Source organism: Haliotis cracherodii, unplaced genomic scaffold (assembly GCF_022045235.1).
Source record: "Haliotis cracherodii isolate W230 unplaced genomic scaffold, xgHalCrac1.p SCAF_12, whole genome shotgun sequence".
Classification (NCBI taxonomy): Eukaryota; Metazoa; Mollusca; class Gastropoda; order Lepetellida; family Haliotidae; genus Haliotis; species Haliotis cracherodii.
In genome coordinates this window covers 7,000,595-7,019,790 of record NW_027266267.1, presented here as the reverse complement: position 1 = coordinate 7,019,790, position 19,196 = coordinate 7,000,595, and positions in this window count along the sequence as shown.

Genomic DNA, 19,196 nt, shown 5'->3' with positions numbered 1-19,196 from the left:
TGAGTTTAACGTATTCCAGTTATATCACGGCGTGTCAGCTTAATGTGGGAGGAAAGCCCGACGTGATGCAGGTCTCAGACGTTTACCACTTCGGAGAAACCTACGAGCACGGGTATGGTGCTGACAAACCTAGAAACATAATCGGGGTGAACCCACAATCATAGGTTTCTGGCTTGCCAAAGGGACGCAAACCTGAACAGCGAATCGCGGCGCCTTAGACGACTGGGCCACCCGTGCCCCGTATAGGGAAGTAAATACATGATCACAGGTTAACTCCCATTTCTTATCAGAGATCAGTGTACTGTCGGGAATACGTCATCAAGTAGCGAGCGCATGTTCGAATCTCTAGACGTGACGTCATGAACAATGTTTTATCTTGAAATAAACCACGCTTCGTTCTTCGATGTTTTTTGTCGTTTATCGTGTTTGGGGAATATAACACAACTACCCATTGACACGAACCTCGTGTCCTTTACAAGTACATGCTGATCCTGTTTAGAGATAAGCCATATTTTGCTACAGGTGCTCCGTATTTGGTCTGCCCAGGAATCAGAGAAGATGGCGCTACTGCAAACCTCACCTGTATAAGCGGGAGGAACGAGACCACCGATGATGGCGACTGGCGGTGTATTCCAGGTGCTGCTACAGCTGATGCAGTAGCCTGTCACATACCTGCAAACCGTAAGTTCACAGCGATAAAGACCGCCTCCGTGGTCTAGTGGTAGAGCGTCCGCCCAGAGAGCGGAAGGTACGCGTCATAACAAAAGACGTTAAAAGATGGTACTTATTATTACCCTGTCTGGCGCTCGGCATTAAGGGGCTAAAACGAGGACTGGTCGGCTCGGAGTCAGTATACTGTGTCTTAGTAGGGTATTCATGTTAATCTGCGGCATGGTATCTCAGTGAGCTAGCACTATAAATCGGCATCAGTCCGGACTTGTACAAGCAGCCACACAAACACACACACGTACATACACGTCGCTATATAAGTGGAATAATCTTGGACGCGACGTTAAACCCCATTTCACCTCACCTCACCTCACCTCACCTCACCTCACCTCATAGTGATAAAACAATTAAAGATGAAGGGTTGTAGTTATAATATTAATGATGATGAATATATTATTTGTTTGTTGTTTAACGCCGCTCTCAGCAATATTCTAGCTATATGACGGCGGTCTGTTAATAATAGAGTCTGGACCAGATAATCTAGTGATTGATATCATGAGCATCGATCTCCGTTATTGGGATGACCATCCGATCCGGTTAGTCGCCTCCTACGACAAGCATAGTCGCCTTTTACGGGATTTTCACGGGTCGATGATGAATATAATTATAGGCCGTTTATATTGGGCATATTTTCACCCCACACAGGGGCATGCTCAAAGCGATATTAATACCCCGGCCACTGCATCAGTGTGCACTCAACAATTATTCTCAACTCCCTGGGGAGTATACAACCCAAGCTGCCTGTTTGTCGCTAGAAGGTTAACAAACCACATTACCATCTCATCCTACCAGGTACCCACTCACTGCTGGGTGAACAGAGGCACATTGCGGCCAAAGTCACTTGCCCTGCGTGACACCACATGTGATAGATGTGCTTCAGTGTGGGACAGGAACGAGGCCCTGGAAGATCTCAGCAGCCAAGATGCCGAAACGCCGTCACCCATCCTAGTACTCTCCGCGATCGACGTTGCTTAACTGATTTGTGCGCTGTGCGCTGTGCACAGGACCACGTGTCACCATTAGGATTCTAATTATATTTCTTTGTTCGTTTTTTAACGCCGCTCAGCAATATTCCAGCTATGCGACGGCGGTCTGTCAATAATCGAGTATGGACCAGACAATCCAGTGGTTGACATCATGAGCATCCACGCAGTTGGGATATGATGACATGTATCAACCAAATATACATGCCTCTTACGACAGGCATAGTCGCCTTTTACGGAAAGAATAGGTTGCTGAAGACCTGTTTTAACCGGGATTTGTGCGGGTGGTCACCTACATTAAAGCAGACCTAATCAGCATCTTATCCTTATTTTCAGTGGTCCCGACATGTGCTTATACCGTGGCTGTTCTGGGCGAGGAGGAGGAAGCATCGCTGACAGTCAACATCACTGGCTACTACTGTTCTGAGACGGTTCATTTAACGCTAGTTGTGGGAAACATGACAATACGTCTTGCCAATCACACCGTCATTGACGTCACAGACAACGTGTTTAACGTCAGCCTCAGAGGAACAGACTCCCACGTTGACGAGGTCAGTCTGTTGTACGCCTGTGGCCCGTACACCGTGGGAATGTCTTGCGGGCACTTGCAAGAACAGCCATTGGGTACGTATACAATATACCAAGCTTATTAATGAGAAGTATCCTGATTACTGCTCAGTACCATGTGTGGTTTTACTATATGCTTCAGGGCGGTCGGGTAGCCTAGTGGTTAAAGCGTTCGCTCGTCACGCCGAAAAGACCCAGGTTCGAATCCCGACATGGGCACAATGTGAGAAGCCCATTTCTGGTGTCCCCCGCCTTGGTTGATGAAATATTGCTAAAAGCGGCGTAAAACCACACTCACTCCGTCCTATATGCTTCATAAAAGAACTCAGGGGCACGATGGCCCAGTCGTCTAAGACGTCGCGATTCGCTGTGCAGAGTTGCGTCCCTTTGGCACGTCAGAAAACTATGATTGTAGGTTCGAATCCCGGTTCGACACGATTATGTTTCTAGGTTTGTCAGCACCATACCCGTGCTCGTAGGTTTCACCGAAGTGGTAAACGTCTGAGACCTGCATCACTTCGAGCTTTCCTCTCACATTAAGCTGACACGCCGTGATATAACTGGAATGATGTTAAAAGCGGCGTTAATTCGTACACACTCACTCATAAAAGCACTCACAATATACGGGTCACAATCTTTTAAAGCAAAGTACAAATATTTATCTCTGCATTGTTTGATAGGTATTACTTAAACATTGACGGATGACCAAGTAGACACAATATATGGGGATTATTAACAACAACTTTAAAACTGTAAATGCGACGTTTTGGTATAGATCCTTATGCCCTTGTCAAGCATGACTGAATAAGGGTACTTACTTACTTATATTGGAGATTTTATGTGCGCTTTCCGACTGCAACGTATTTCGCACACGGGCCCGGCCAAGCCATTTAATGTGTTTCCGAAAAAGGGGAAAAAGTTGTTTGGCAGTCCAGTAGGGGTGTTTTAGTGGTTGCTTATATAGAATTTTGGAAATTTTGAGATTTGGAAAAAATGCCAAGAGGGTTTGGGGGACGAACTAAGGGACCTGAGTATGGAAGTTTGTTAGTTTGATTATGTGGTTTGGTTTTGGCAGTTTATTGGGGTTTTAAATGCGATTTATTAGTCCTGTTTTGATGAAGTATACGCCTAAGGCTTTGAATTTTTCTATTTTATTTTGTGGGTTTAGGATTGCTGCTAGAGTAAGAGCCTTATTTAGATTTAGGGTGGTTTGTCGTGTAGTTCGGTGTGTTAGGTAGTGGGTGCAGTGTATGAGTGCGTGTTCTGGGGTTTCTTGTTGTTTGCAATGTGGGCAGGTTCCTGTTGCGTGTTTTCTTATTATTTTGAGGTTGTTATTTAGGTTGGTATGTCCTGTTTGGAGTTTAGTAATTACTCTGTCGATTTTTTTTGGACGGATGTAGAATTTTCGAATGAGGGATATAGTACAGAATATATATAGTAGGAGGAGGATTAACAGTAGAGGATTAACAGTAACAACAATTGCATACATGAGTGGGATAACGTGAGTAAGTAATTTATTATGACGACAGAAGGATAATACTGTCACAACACGATGGACAGAGAACAGATAGGTGGAAGCCAATGGGACATGAAGCTAATTAAACAGTTTGCATAGGTGTGGTGATTATCCCTTTATGAGCTCAGCGACCTGTGGAGATCCGGGGTAAAAATGGTCTTCAGCAAATCATGCTTGTCGTAAGAGGCGACTAACCGGATCGGGTGGTCACCGGATAATCACCGGACTGTCTAGTTCTGACACGATTAATTACTGTCCGCCGTTATATAGCTGGAATACTGCTGAGTGCGGCGTTGAACAACAAACAAACAATTTTAAATGCACTCACAAAATACCAGTAACAATCTTTTAAATCAAACCACTACCTCAGTGTTTCGATTTTGCTCCATCTTGTTTTCACGTCCAAGGCATCACTGCAGCAATTCAAAACATACAGGGGCGGTCAGAAATAAACGGAACTGAACTTAGCGAACACCTCGTGCAAGGGGCGGTCGGGAAGCCTAGTGGTTAAAGCGTTCGCTCGTTACACCGAAGACCTGGGTTCGATTCCCGACATGGTTAAAATGTGTGAAGCCCATTTCTGGTGTCCCCCGCCGTGACATTGCTGGAATATTGCTATAAGCGGTGTAAAACCATACTCACTCACTCAGAACATGCAAACCAGACTTGCAAATCACGTTTACCATCTTCTTGAATTCTAGGTCCAGGAGATCACTCAACCGCCGTCATTGTTGGAATCATTGTAGGGGTTGTCCTGGTGACGGTGGTACTGGTCATCTGTCGGATCAGGCGATCCGTCCGCACATACAACAACGCCTATAACGCAACGAGCACTGATTCCACAGTCACGAATCATTCCGTTGTTTAATATGTCGGGAGTTGGAATAATGTGGTTGATAACAAGGAACCCCAGCCTCTGAGGTTACAGGAACAGCGTTCCAGTGGTTTACAGTGGCGGGTTATTATCAACACAGAATCATGTAGGAGTAACAATACTTAGGGGAACCCCTGCCATTTCAACTAAACGCGGATGGCAAACTCGTTAAAATTTGCACATTGCACACGGAAAACGTGACTGTGAGTGTGAGTCACATGGTCACAACCACGTGGAGACCGCCTCCGTGATCTAGTGGTAGAGCGTCCGCCCGGAGAGCGGAAGGTCCGGGGTTCGATCCCCTGCCGCGTCATAACAAAAGACGTTAAAAGATGGTACTTGTTGTTACCCTGTCTGGAGCTCGGCATTAAGGGGCTAAAACAAAGACTGGTCGGCTCGGAGTCAGTATACTGTGTCTGAGTGGGGTATTCATGTTAAACTGCGGCATGGTATCTCAGTGAGCTAGCACTATAAATCGGCATCAGTCCGGACTAGTACAAGCAGCCACACAAACACACGGGCATGCACGTCGCTATATAAGTGCAATAATCTTGGACGCGACGTTGAACCCCATTTCACCTCACCTCACAACCACGTGGTTCATTGATCTGGTACAACGCAGGAACCTGCCTCTAAACGTGTACAAGACAGAAAATAAAAACTTGAGCGCAATAGGCAGGATTGGAGCTGGACAATCACAAAATTGGCGGACACTTTGGTAAATTAAAAGTGCGATATCCCGACCGATGGAACGGCAAACGGGTGGGTTAAGATTAAGGAGGGTAGAGGAAGGCCAAAAGACTACCCTCAGGCAGGATAAATATGAACGCACCATTGCGTTGAGGAACTGATTCATTTCTGCATCAGAACTGAGGGACAACTTCACGACTGCCATAGGAATCTGACTTTCGATGTCAAAGACAACGAAACAGGTTGAAAACTCCCGGTCTGAAATCAAGACGTCACTTCAGAGGAATGTGTCTGGCTAGGACACGCAGATGCCCCTGACTGCAGTGGGTACAGCCGTTTGGTGGCCATCATCATCAGCAGCATTGGGGATGCACATGTTGTCTTATTAACCGAGGTTCTCTACGTATGGTAAGGCTGAGTGTCTGGTCTTTCGATAGACACTCGTAGGTCTAAGGGTATCGACCGACAGATGGTAGACGTGTTAGGAGGTAGGTACTATCCGAAAGCAGTCCAAAAGCACGATAGGTAGTGTAGTGGCAGTATTATGGCCTGGGCGGACATCTCTCACGTCAACAGGACGAATCTGATGATCGTACAAGGGAGTGTGGCCAGTCAATGTTTTGTGGACAAATTCTACTTCCAGTGGTCATCCAGTTTGCCCAGTGGGTAGAACTTTATGTTCCAGGATGACAACGTTCGTCCTCACAGAGCCTGTGTTGTAGTCGACTGTCTGAGGCAGTAATGTCACACCACTGCCCTGGCCAGCCAAATCTCCAGACATGTCAACGATTAAACACCTCTGGGATATTCCGGCCCGAAAGGTTCCCAACCAACCCCAGCGTTTGCAGAATTTGCAACAGCTATGCAGGCCTTACAAGAAGAATGGCGGAGGTTACCTAGGGAGATTTTGGGGTTCCCTTAAATATTGTTACTAGTATACATTGTATATAGCCTGGACTGTCGTAACACCACTGTATATCCTACTTACCATCATTGGGAAATATAGTTTACAGATTCCGCCGTAATGATCGCGAAAAAGTTTTGAAGTTGCCTCTCTTAGGTTTAGTCGTTGCTCTGTTAATGGTAATACTCATTTCATAATGCTGTACATTAATTTACCTTTTCTCACAAAGATGTCTGTGCTAGTAACCTGTTTTAACTGGCTTGTTTCCTAATTTTAACTGGCTTGTTTCCGAGTTTTAACTGGCTTTTTCCGAATTTAACCGGCTTGTTTCCTAGTTTTGGCTGGCTTGTTTCCTAATTTTAACTGGCTTGTTTCCTAGTTTCAGCTGGCTTGTTTCCTAGTTTTAACTGGCTTGTTTCCCAGTTTTTGAATGTGTCGACCTGTTTGGCTTTATACTCACATACGAATACCAATGTCCTTTTATTTTAACGTGTTTATATATTCAATCCCAAATATTGTATCACTCTATATCAATAACATATTATACATATTATATAAGTATTATATGCACATGTATTCCTGGATAATTCGACAATAAATAATCAGATAGTACATGTTTACATATGGCTCGACCTTTGATGTGACCTTTATGACCTTTGACTTATCAGACACAAGGGGAAGTAACTCCAGAGACTGACTGACGCAACGAAATGAAGCAGGACGGCGGGACCCGAATAATTTGTTTTTGTTTGTTTGTTTTTGTCTGTTGTTTAAGTCAGCAATATTCCAGCTACATGACGGCGGTATGTAAATAAACGAGTCTTAACCAGAAAATTCAGTGATTGGCATCACGAGCATCGATCCACGCAGTTGGAATCCATGACATGCATCAACCGAGTCAGCGAGCCTGACCACCCGATCCCGTTAGTCGCCTTTTACGGGAATAATTTGGTGACCTCGTTCTTTGCAGGATGTTCTCGATATCCTTAAATTACATTCCTTTGCCCCGATCCACAAAGCGTTCGTAACGTTCGTAGGAGTTTACGATCGAAATTAAGATAATTTTACTAATATTTACAACCGTTCTTAATCGTTCTTATTCCGTTCGTAAATTCATTGACTTGTGATCAATGTCGTAAATTACGATCGCACTCCTGTGATGGAGTCGGAAATGTAGGGGATTTCTCAATGACGTCATTACTTCACAGGGGAATCCCTTCACCCAGTCAGCAGATGACGCCTGTGGTATTGCTGTTATTATTATCACCGCGATCAATGGAGAATGTTATTATCTATACTAAACAGTGTTCACCGTAAAACTAGACTCACAGTGAATGGGCCCCTCTCTCAGTCCAAACAAGAGCGTGCTGTCTTTTAATTAAGAAATAAGAGGTTTTTTTATCGAACAATAAAACACTGGAGGGAGAATAAACCATGCGGGGTGCAGCAGGTTTTCTCCCTGCAGTGTTTTATTGTACAAAAAACAACGGGCACGAGTCGTCTTTTTCTCATATGCGATATGAACATTATGTACAGGCTCTTTAAGGATGATTATGAAATGTACTAGCTTTAAACATATTTTGCCGTATTTTAATAATAATGACTCCCTGAATAGAATCTGACCTCGGCAATGTCGGACATATTCAGTTTATGCACACGTGGGTTAAGTTTATTTAAGTTTATTTATCGCGTATTCTCATCATCCACACGTCTATCACCTGTACCTTTTCTCCCAATGACGATTGTCATATCACTCCCGCTCTTGGATGCGACCGTTCGTCCATCGCGTTTATCTCCTTTACCCAGCTACATCTATGGGGAACAACTCACTAGACACTCCCCTGTCGCAAATATAGTCGTCCAATATACGACGTCATCAAGTTGCGAGGGCAAGTTCCGATCTCCAGAAATGACGTCATGATACTGAAATGTTTTATTGTGAAATAAACCACACTTCGTTCTTCATCGTTCTTTGCGATATATAGCGTAGCCATCTTATGCCAATACTTTGACGAACAATATAAAGAAGGGGGAGGGGGGGGGGGGGGGGGGGGGTGTTAAAAGGGGGTGATATACCGTTGTGCGCGCGTTCTTGTGAGTGTAAGGACAAGCTAGGTCATTAAAAGGAGGGGCACATAAGTTGGGGATTGATGAAGCAAACTACATCTACAGGTGTCAGCAACATCATCCACATCACTTAAGAAAGTGTGTTTCTCAAAACAGGTATTAATATGAATTGATAATCATGACCGCCTCGATGTTAAGAGTCGTGTCAATGTCAGATTATTTATTGTTTGTTTAATAGTCATGAGTGAGTATGGTTTTACGCCGCTTTTAGCGGGGGACACCAGAAATGGGCTTCACACATTGTACCCATGTTGGGAATCGAACCCGGGTCTTCGGCGTGACGAGCGAACGCTTTAACCACTAGGCTACCCGACCGCCCTAATAGTCATGAGTTCCGAGGGTCTGCAATGAATGGTTTTGACATGCTATGTACTTTTAAAGTATGTGTTTCATTCTGAACAAAATGTTGTTGTTGGTTTGTTGTTTAGCGCTGCACTCAGCAATATTCCAGCTCTATGACGGCGGTCTGTAAATAATCGAGTCGGGACCAGACAATCCAGTGATAGATATCATGAGCATCGATCCACGAAATTGGGATCCATGACATGCATGAACCAAGTCAGCGAGCCTGACCACCCGATCCCGTTAGTTGCCTCTCACAAGCATAGTCGCCTTTTACGACAAGCAGAGTCGCCTTTTACGGCAAGCATGGGTTGCTGAAGACCTATTCTACCCCGGATCTTCACAGGTCCATAACGTGAAGAAACAGAACATTATGTGAGCCCCTGGGTTGGCAAACATGAAGCAAGCCTGCTTGGAAACATGGCAGTGATTTTACACTTGAAGACAATTTGTATTGAAGTATGGAAGCTAGTTCCGGTTCAGCAGGACATGCTTACCCCTTTCGCGAACACCTGGTGTCATTAACGATCAGCGCCGTCGGGGTATGCTATCACGCCCCCGGTCACCGAGCCTCACTCCCGATCCCGTTAGTCGTCTCTCCCGACCAGCATGGGGTTTCGGGATTTATCCTAACACGGAATCTTCACGAGCGCTTGCTTGTACCTGTCTCAGTTACAAATAAAACATTTCCAATTAATATAATAATTCATGTTACATGAAATATACAAATGTATTTATTAATTCCGTTTTGTTAAAGGATTGAATGAGTACTCATATTCACCATTCTGCCGTTAATTTGTTTGTTTGTTGTTTAATGCCGATCTCAGCAATATTCCAGCTATATGACGGCGGTCTGTAAATAATCAAGTCTGGACCAGACAATCCAGTGATTGACATCATGAGCATCGATCTACGCAATTGGAATACCATGACAACCATCAACCAAGTCAGCGAGCCTGACCACCTTATCCCGTTAGTCGCCTCTTGCAACAAGTCGCGTTTTAGGGCAAGCATGGGTTGCTGGAGATCTGACTGTCGATGTACAAAACAACATTGGCCCTAAGACTGTCTTAAGTCTATGTTGATGCATGGGAGTTACGATCGCCTTAGAGCTTATATCGCTTTGTACAACGACACCCTGTTCGCTACCCGGATCTTTAAAATACATAATCACAGTGATGGAAATATCTACACAATCAAGAAATACAAAGTTGACTGTCAATTTCGCCACACAAGGAATACCAAGCGGAGGATCCTCACCTTTCTACAGATGTCTGCAATCTGGGATAAAGTATAAATACTACATCGTCCTAGACCGCATGAATCCTTAATAGGTTTACATGTTTGGAAAGCCCTATTAGATTTTAGAAGGGCTATTAGGTAGCTCAGAGATTTCTGAAATTGATAACTGCCGATTTTATGGGAAACAATCTGGTCATTACAAAAGTCGTTGTAATATGCAATCGCTTTTTTAAATTTGAAAAAAACCTGTCTAATAGTGCAGTTCTATTCTGGAGTAGTTTAATACCAATAGAATGTAAATTAATTTATTTCAGATTGTCTGGTCCAGATTCGATTGTCTACAAATCGTCGTCACATAGCAGGGATATTAATAACGGTAGCAGGAATAATTAGCGGTAGACATTATATGAATGGATCACTGAAAATCAGTGATTGCACCAGGTGAGTGAGTGAGTATGGTTTTACGCCGCTTTTAGAAATATTCTAGCAATATCACGGCGGGGGACACCAGAAATGGGCTTCACACATTGTACCCATGTCGGGAATCGAACCCGGGTCTTCGGCGTGACGAGCGAACGCTTTAACCACTAGGCTTCCCGACCGCCCCTTGCACGAGGTGTTCGCTAAGTTCAGTTCCGTTTATTTCTCTAATAATTCATCAACGGTGGTACAAGAGTATATACATATTTATAAAAATATAATATACAAAGGAGATCAAGATCGTAAAATGCCTTAATAAATAATATAGACACTTTAACGTAATACAGTGTTCAAATGTACAATGAATCTGGACAGATGTTTCAAAGTGGATATATTTTTAGGTGATAACGTTTTAAGCAGTTTACACGCATTTGGCCAGATATAACAGTTCTTTAGGATGTAAAGAAGTCGTTGTTGGAGAAGTGCTTCACACCGAAAAAGATAGTGAAATTCGTCTCCAACAGCAGATGAATTTGCATAGTGTGCAGACACGGTAACCCTCTCCATATCGGCCGGTTTCAATGGGCAAATCATGATTTGAAGTGCGAAATTGTAACTTACTAAAGTAATATTTTTTTTTTGACTTTTGGTAATTCTTTAAAATGTTGGTAGTATAAACCTTTTGAAGTCGATAAGATACATTCTCGCCACTGTTGAATAAATTGGTCTTTAAGAGAGTAAGCATATCCTTAGAAAATGTTCACAAAACTGTAAGTGTTTGTTGCAAAAAACGATATGCTAATTTTAAGTTACGTCTGATGTGTATACGTGAAGGGATTCTGCAGCTTTTAAGTAACAAACACAAATAAATAATTTGAAACACATAACGCGTGTTCGCTGGAAATTATCTGGACCGGACAATCCAGTGATTGACATCACGTGCATTGGTTGGTTGATTGGTTGGTTGTTTTACGCCGCACTCAGTAATATTCCAGCTGTATGACGGCGGTCTATAAATTTACCTTAAGTCACGTAGACATTTTAGAAAACTGTTGCAAATTGGAAAAAAGGTTATACAGAATTTTATATCAACACAGACAAATTTAGAAGAAAATGCATTATTTGACTCAGAGTAAAATACAACCGAGCAACTAACGGGAATGTGTAAAACATATATAGAAATTTCATGAATTTCCTTTATAATTACCCATAAATGCCATGTCACCAAAGACTTTTAACAGAATTATGGCAATGGAATAATTGCAATCGATGTGTGTTTTATTTCCTAGATAGTGAATATGAAGAGAAAATGGCAGTCGTTGATGCCCTCTAGTGCGGCTGATAGATCATAGGACAACTGTCGCTATCTCACAGTGGAATTCCACACGAAGGATGATACAGAAATGGTTCTCGTTGATTCAACATTATTCAAATATCATTTCAAAAGTCCGTGATGAATTATTCATGATGAACCCGATACAAACTGTAGCTCACCTGAATGGGCTGTCAACAGTTTTGCCAACTACACGTGTATGTATTATCAGCACGCATACTTGTACTGACGAGTCATTGATAAGTATTGTACAAGTGGACCCCCTTCGTGGTCTAGTGGTAGAGCGTCCGCCCGGAGAGCGTAAGGTCCTGGGTTCGATCCCCAGCCGCGTCATACCAAAAGACGTTAAAAGATGGTACTTGTTGTTACCCTGTCTGGCGCTCGGCATTAAGGGGCTAAAACAAGGAGTGGTCGGCTCGGAGTCAGTATACTGTATCTGAGTGGGGTATTCATGTTAAACTGCGGCATGGTATCTCAGTGTGCTAGCACTATAAATCGGCATCAGCCCGGACTAGTACAATCACACACACACACGTACATGCACGTCGCTATATAAGTGCAATAATCTTGGACGCGACGTTAAACCCCATTTCACCTCACCTATTTTACAAGTAGCCATATTTTATTAATGCGTCCGAATCTGCAGCAAGACAACCTAATTACTTTGTTAATTCTTTATCACTTCAACTTTTCAACAACAACCAAAATCGTTTACCTTAAACAAAACAATAATAACTTAAGATATAGTGACGCTAAGTTTGAAGTCTTTGGCGCGATTTTTGTCACACTTCATGATTAGTAAATAATTTTTCTGGCTGTGGAAGTTTGTTTGTTGTTTAACGCCGCACTCAGCAATATTCCACCTATATGACGGCGATCGGTAAATAATAGAATCTGGACCAGACAATCCAGTGATTGACATCATGAGCATCGATCCACGCAATTGGGATCGATGACATGCATCAACCATGACAGCGAGCCTGACCACCCGATCCTTTTAGTCGCCTTTTACGACAAGCATAGTCGGCTTTTACGGCAAGCATGGGTTGCTGAAGACCTGTTCTACCCCGGATCTTCACGAGTCTGGCTGTGGAGGTCCAAGTACTTCACTTAATACATTTCCGAGAAATGTTTGCTCCATTCCATTTCCAGGAAATGTTTGCCATATTTGGAAGTGCTATATCGTTTTACTGCATTTTTAAATGAAATGTTCCTCGTGGTCGCTGTTGGTCGACTGATTGGTTGAGTACAGTTGTATGTAATTTTGATTGTCGATCTTGGACCCCAGCAAAGTCCATCAATTTACATAAAATAATCATTGATACACTCTGGCGAAATTTAACACAGTTATGTTGATGTCTTATCTTTGTGCAGACGAATCACGATGTTAGCCAAAATGCAAATTAACACTGCTATTTTATTTCAAATAAACATTTCATTCCAACCAAAGTGGTTGTACCGTTGAACAAATTTGTAGTACCAGTGACAGCTGCATAAAAAAAATAAAAAATAATCGAACTTTCCGTGCCTCGTGGCTTGACATATTCACGTAATTTCCGGGACTGCACGTTTCTAAGTCCCCTTGTTATTTAGCCCATATGTTAAAAAAGGATAGCTAAAACGTTTTGTAAAAATTTAATTAAAAAAATGAGTGATCTCCCTTACCGGATGCTCTTCAACATGTGTTGAACCATTCGTGACCAACTCGTGTTATTCCGGGACGAGTCGGTTACGGAAAGGGGCGAATGGTGACGAATGGTGTCATTCGACACCACTCGCCCCTTTCCGTAACCTGCAAGAAGACTCGCTATTCGGCTTGTCCCGGAATAACACGAGTTGGTCACGAATGGAATGGTGTTGAACGGTTCTCTATGGCCATTGCGCACCAATATTACACCAAAACAACTTTACAAGGCGCATAGGCCCCTAATGTCGGCAATGTTGAGGATGCTTAGTGTGATAATGTAAACGCATGTGACAGACACGCTGTGTCGGTTGAGTCGATAATCACATCACACTGGGTCCCGTTTCCGTTCAACATTGTACATCTAATTTCTTCGCGGAGGCGTAATTCAAGTCAGATTGGTCTTTGACGGTTGAGGGCGGTCGGGTAGCCTAGTGGTTAAAGCGTTCGCTCGTCACGCCGAAGACCCGGGTTCGATTCCCGACATGGGTACAATGTGTGAAGCCCATTTCTGGTGTCCCCCGCCTTGATATTGCTGGGATATTGCCTAAAGCGGCGTAAAGCCATACTCACTCACTCGATCTTTGACGGTTTGGGGCGGTGGGGTAGCCTGGTCTTTAAATCGTTCGCTCGTCACGCCAAAGAGCCGGGTTTGAATCTCCTCATGGGTACAAATTGTGAAGTCCATGTTCCGGTGTCCCCCGACGGATATTGATTAAAGCGGCGTAAAACCAAACTCACTCACTCTTACGACAAGCATAGGTTTATTCAGGCTTTTATTCTTACCCGGAATCCTGAAATTCAAGTGAAAATGTCAAATTACGGTCAAGTATCACAAACAGAAGAGTGACCAATGTGTTAGTCCGATTACGTGTATACCAAATTTCATTTTATTTTTAACCAAAATTACTGAGTAATTCCCACAAACAGGTTTTTCATATGTTTGTCATGACGGCCATATTGAAAATCGAATTGAACAATTTGGTGTTTCATTATTGGTGGAAATTAACGTGCGAAATTTCAGCGTTTTCGGAGCTGAGGTTTCTGCCAACATGTTTAGGACGGACAGACATGCAGCGACATGGGTCCACTTTGACTTTGAGTCAGGTGAGCTAAATAAGAGTATCACGGTGAAATGCGTCACTCCATACCAGTAGTGTTAAGATAAACACTGGAGTCCGTGTGTCAATACTCTCCACGAACTGGTTTCTCTGCAACATCCAACCCTTTACGAGGTATGTGTTGATATTTATTTTTTGATATACATTTACACGGTGAATTCGCTCCCCAGGGGGGCCGTTCATTCGAATTGTCAACTTTGTGTCGGAACACGGAGCATAGTATTCCAAGTCTACATCTAAAAAATACCAGACACCGATTATATTTTACATCCGTTGTCACCGTAGGTAGACTCTAATAATTTCAGACCCGTGAAGATTCCGGGATGAATAGGTCTTCAGCAACCCATGCTTGCCGTAAAAGGTGACTATGCTTGTCGTAAAAGGCGACTAACGGGATCGGGTGGTCAGGCTCGCTGACTTGGTTGATGCATGTCATCAATCCAAATTGCGTAGATCGATGCTCATGATATTAGTCACTGGATTGTCTGGTCCAGACCCGATTATTTACAGACCGCCGTCATATAGGTGGAATATTGCTGAGTGCGGCATTAAACAACAAACCAACCAATGTCAGTACGTTTGGCTCCAAATGAGAACGATGAATTGCAAAACAACTCAAAATCGGGAATAATATATTAAATGTCAACATGATACCCGGCAATAAATGCCCAGTACCAAACAATATCTATTGCTACTTTATTCCCAATACTGGAAAAGGTTGTTTTAGAAACTATCATATTGTTATGTGTACAAGTTGACATCTTGAACGGGGGGCCTAACTGTAGGAGGAACAGCGCAAACACGTACTGCACGTGCTACATGGTATACGTTGTTGTTGACTGACAAGATACGGTAGTCAGCTGTTGTGAAACAGTTAGTTTTAAAGGTGTGTGATTTCTTTCAAAGTAAAGCAGAAAGAGCATTAATAAACACTTAAAACGAGTTTCTGAAGCTCTTAGTATGTCTCCCAACAAGCCGAAAAATGTTATCCGTCGACGGGACTTAGTAATCAGGCAAGCAGTTGAAGAACATATAAAAACCATGTAGGTTAATAAATTACACAGTTTTAGAAAAATCAAGTCAGACGTACAATCGTCAAACTGCACTCAGAAAGTGTATGAGCCTGTTTTCCTTGATGAGACGTGGGTAAATGCCTCTCACACAGCCAGCAGTCAGCAGGTACCCGTGGGGACTGTAAGGTCAGTGAGTGAGTGAGTGAGTTGGGTTTAACGCCGCTTTTAACAGTATTCCAGTTATATCACGGCGTGTCAGCTTAATGTGGGAGGAAAGCCCGAAGTGATGCATGTCTCAGACGTTTACCACTTCGGTGAAACCCACAAGCACGGGTATGGTGCTGACAAACCTAGAAACATAATTGGGGTGAACCGGGATTCGAACACACAATCATAGGTTTCTGGCGTGTCCAGGGGACGCAACTCTGCACAGCGAATCGCGGCGCTTTAGACGACTAGGCCACCCGTGCCCCCGGGGACTGTAAGGAGTCTTGGAGAACGTTACCAATGGGAAAAGGTGAAAGACGTATCGTTCTCCATGTTGGCTGTGCTAGCTGGGTTTTATCCCAGGCTGTGATCTCGTCCTTCGAGCCAAGGTCAAGGACAACAGGGACTACCACACAGAAATGAACGGCAAGGTATATCTGGTGTGGGTGAAATATAACTCGGTTCCTGCTTTACCTGCCAAGTCCCATAATATCCTGGACTATACACCATATCACAGTACGCAGGATCCAGACAGCAAGGCCGTAATAGCCTTGAAGGCAATATGGTGACGTGGCTGCATACTATGAAATCATCAAATCTAACACACCTGAGTTCGTGTGCATGTTGACAATTACATCAAAGGTGAAGGTCACGCCGTCTTACGACTTTCCCTTAATTACCACTGCGATCTGAATGCAATAGAGTTGATAAGGGATACCGCCAAAGGTGACGTTGGACGATTGAACACGACGGTAAAATTGCAGGATGTTTAAAAGCTAGTAAAGTAATCCCCTGATCACGTGAGGGACTTCATCAAGCAACAGGCCCACGTATAGGCGTGACCATCAGCTGACACAAGCAACTATGACGACGAGGGCTGTAACATGAACGAGTCAGATTATTATGAGACGGACCCTCTTATGCTGTCATTCCCTGTACCGTTGTATAGCACGTGCATTACGTGTTTTTGCTGTTCCTCCTACTGTTGTGACTCCCTCCGTTCAAGATGTACACTAAACATCGTGATAGTTTCTGAAACAACTTTTTCCAGTGATGCAAATAAAAATAAAATAGGTACGTTAGGTACAGGGCATTGATTTCCTCTTACCAGTAAACTACGTTTATAACGAACACGCTTATAACGAACTGACGGATATAACGAACTTATTTTTAGTCCCGACCATTTGTTGTATATATGCTGTTTGTATGCTTAAAACGAACTACGGTCTTTACGAAATAAAATTAGTGGTCCCCTCGAGTTCGTTATAACCGTAGTCTTCTATAGCTGGAAATTTGCTGTGTCGGCGTTAAACAACGAACAGGCAAATGATAACCTACTTTTTCACTTTATATCTACATAGATGCTTCCGAAGGTTCTTCTAATTTTGCTGTGGGCGGTGACCGATGCTACTCACCATTCCACGGAGGAGATGAAGGACGTTCTCTCCGCAGCAACCAACATTGGCGTTCAGATGTGTGCTGCAAGATGCTTTGAAATTCGCTCCTGCAAAAGTTTTGCCTTCAAAGGTGCCGACCTCACGTGTCATCTGTTGAGCCTTGTGAAGACGAGGCATTTGGATGGGTTTAAGGTCATTCCAAGAGTAAAGGCAGGTGGAAATCGTTTTGTCAATTAAATTGCTGTAAATTCAAAATGTCATCACCTGTGAAAAAATAAGTCTCGTATCTTCTGAAATATTGGCGTAGAAGCAAAATAGTTATGAAACTTAAGAACGGAAGCCCTGAGAACGAGTGGCGACCTTGATTGTTCCCGGAGAGGGTTAGCATGTCTACCGTCCCCCTCTACCGGCAGAACCCACCACTAACACAATCTAGAATCTAGTCAAGACCTGTAATAAGATTATATTAACATGTCACAATAGGTAAAATATTGATTAGGCTTGTATGTGTGTGTGTGTGTGTGTGTGTGTGTGTGTGTGTGTGTGTGTGTGTGTGTGTGTGTGTGTGTGTGTGTGTGTGTGTGTGTGTGTGTGTGTTTGATGTCTGGACGAGACCACACACTGGTCGATATTGTGAGCAACGATCCATACCATGGGTACGAAGACATGTTGGTTGGTTAGTTTGTTGTTTAACGCCGCACTCAGCAATATTCCAGTTATATGACGGCTGTCTGTAAATAATCGAGTCTGGACAAGACAATCCAATGACTGAAATCATGAACATCAATCCACGAAATCGGGATACGATGACATGCATCAACCAAGTCAATGAGCCTGACCACCCGATCCCGTTAGTCGCCTCTTACGACAAGCATAGTCGCCTTTTACGGCAAGCATTGGTTGCTGAAGACCTATTCTATCCCGGATCTTCACATGTAAAGTCACCTAGCCTGACCAAGCGATATATTTGGTCGACTCTTACAACCAGCATAGGTTGCTGAGGACCTCTTCTCTCCCCAAATCTCCACGGGGACTTATTTGTTAATGTCCTGTTCACAACAGTTGTTTAGTTTATATCAAATGTGTTTTACAAGCACTTCGATTGATTGTTGTAAGAGCGGACTAAGAGGGTAGGGGCTAGGCTATGGGACGTTGGGAACAGGTCAGTGTACCACTATACCAGACCACATCGTGCCCAGTTTGTCACCGATTTTCTCCGACGAGAATGCATTAGGGCATTTGGCTGGCCCACAAAGTTCCTTGAAATGTCCCTAATAGAGCTCCTGTTGAGTGTTCTCGGGTGTTCTCGGGTGTTTTCGGGCGAAGGGTGTACGCCAGAGACCAAACACCTGCCAACGTGGCCTAGCATTGGGTACGTCAAATGACTCAATTGTGAATAAATTAACTTGGTCTCGTCGCTATATGGCTGAAATAATGCCGATATATCTTAACTCACTCACTCTTCAGGCGTAATGGCGGGCAATACCAGGGGCAACCATGTGCAAGCTGATCTACAGTATACCACCAGGGTGTCGTTCATGTAAGGCCCAATAAAGGACACACCAGCTATTGATCTACACGCCGGAATTAAATTACCGTATCCGACGTAATAAGCGCCCCGTTCTAATAAGCGCCCACGGCGGTATTTGCTAATATATTGGCTAGTAAACAATCCCAATTAGCACCCCTTCCGATTGATCAACGTTCACAAGACGTATTTATTCGCGTACAATACGCACTCGTATGTTATATGCACCCTTAATTATGGGCAATTAAATTCTAGAAAAATATATCTGTCGTACATAAACATTTCAGGCTGTCAGCATAAATTTGTCTTTCAACTCTGCATTTTTTTTCACCAAAGAAATATTCAAATAAGAGCCCCCTATTTCTAATTTTGAGAGCGCTTGGGCGCTTATTACGTCGAAGACGGTAATAACACTTATCGTGATTACCTTAGCTCCCTTATTTTGTTTATGTGGTATTTGTGCATTCACCCCCTACACGTAGACACAATTTCAGGATAACCTCCCCTTTATGGTAGTGG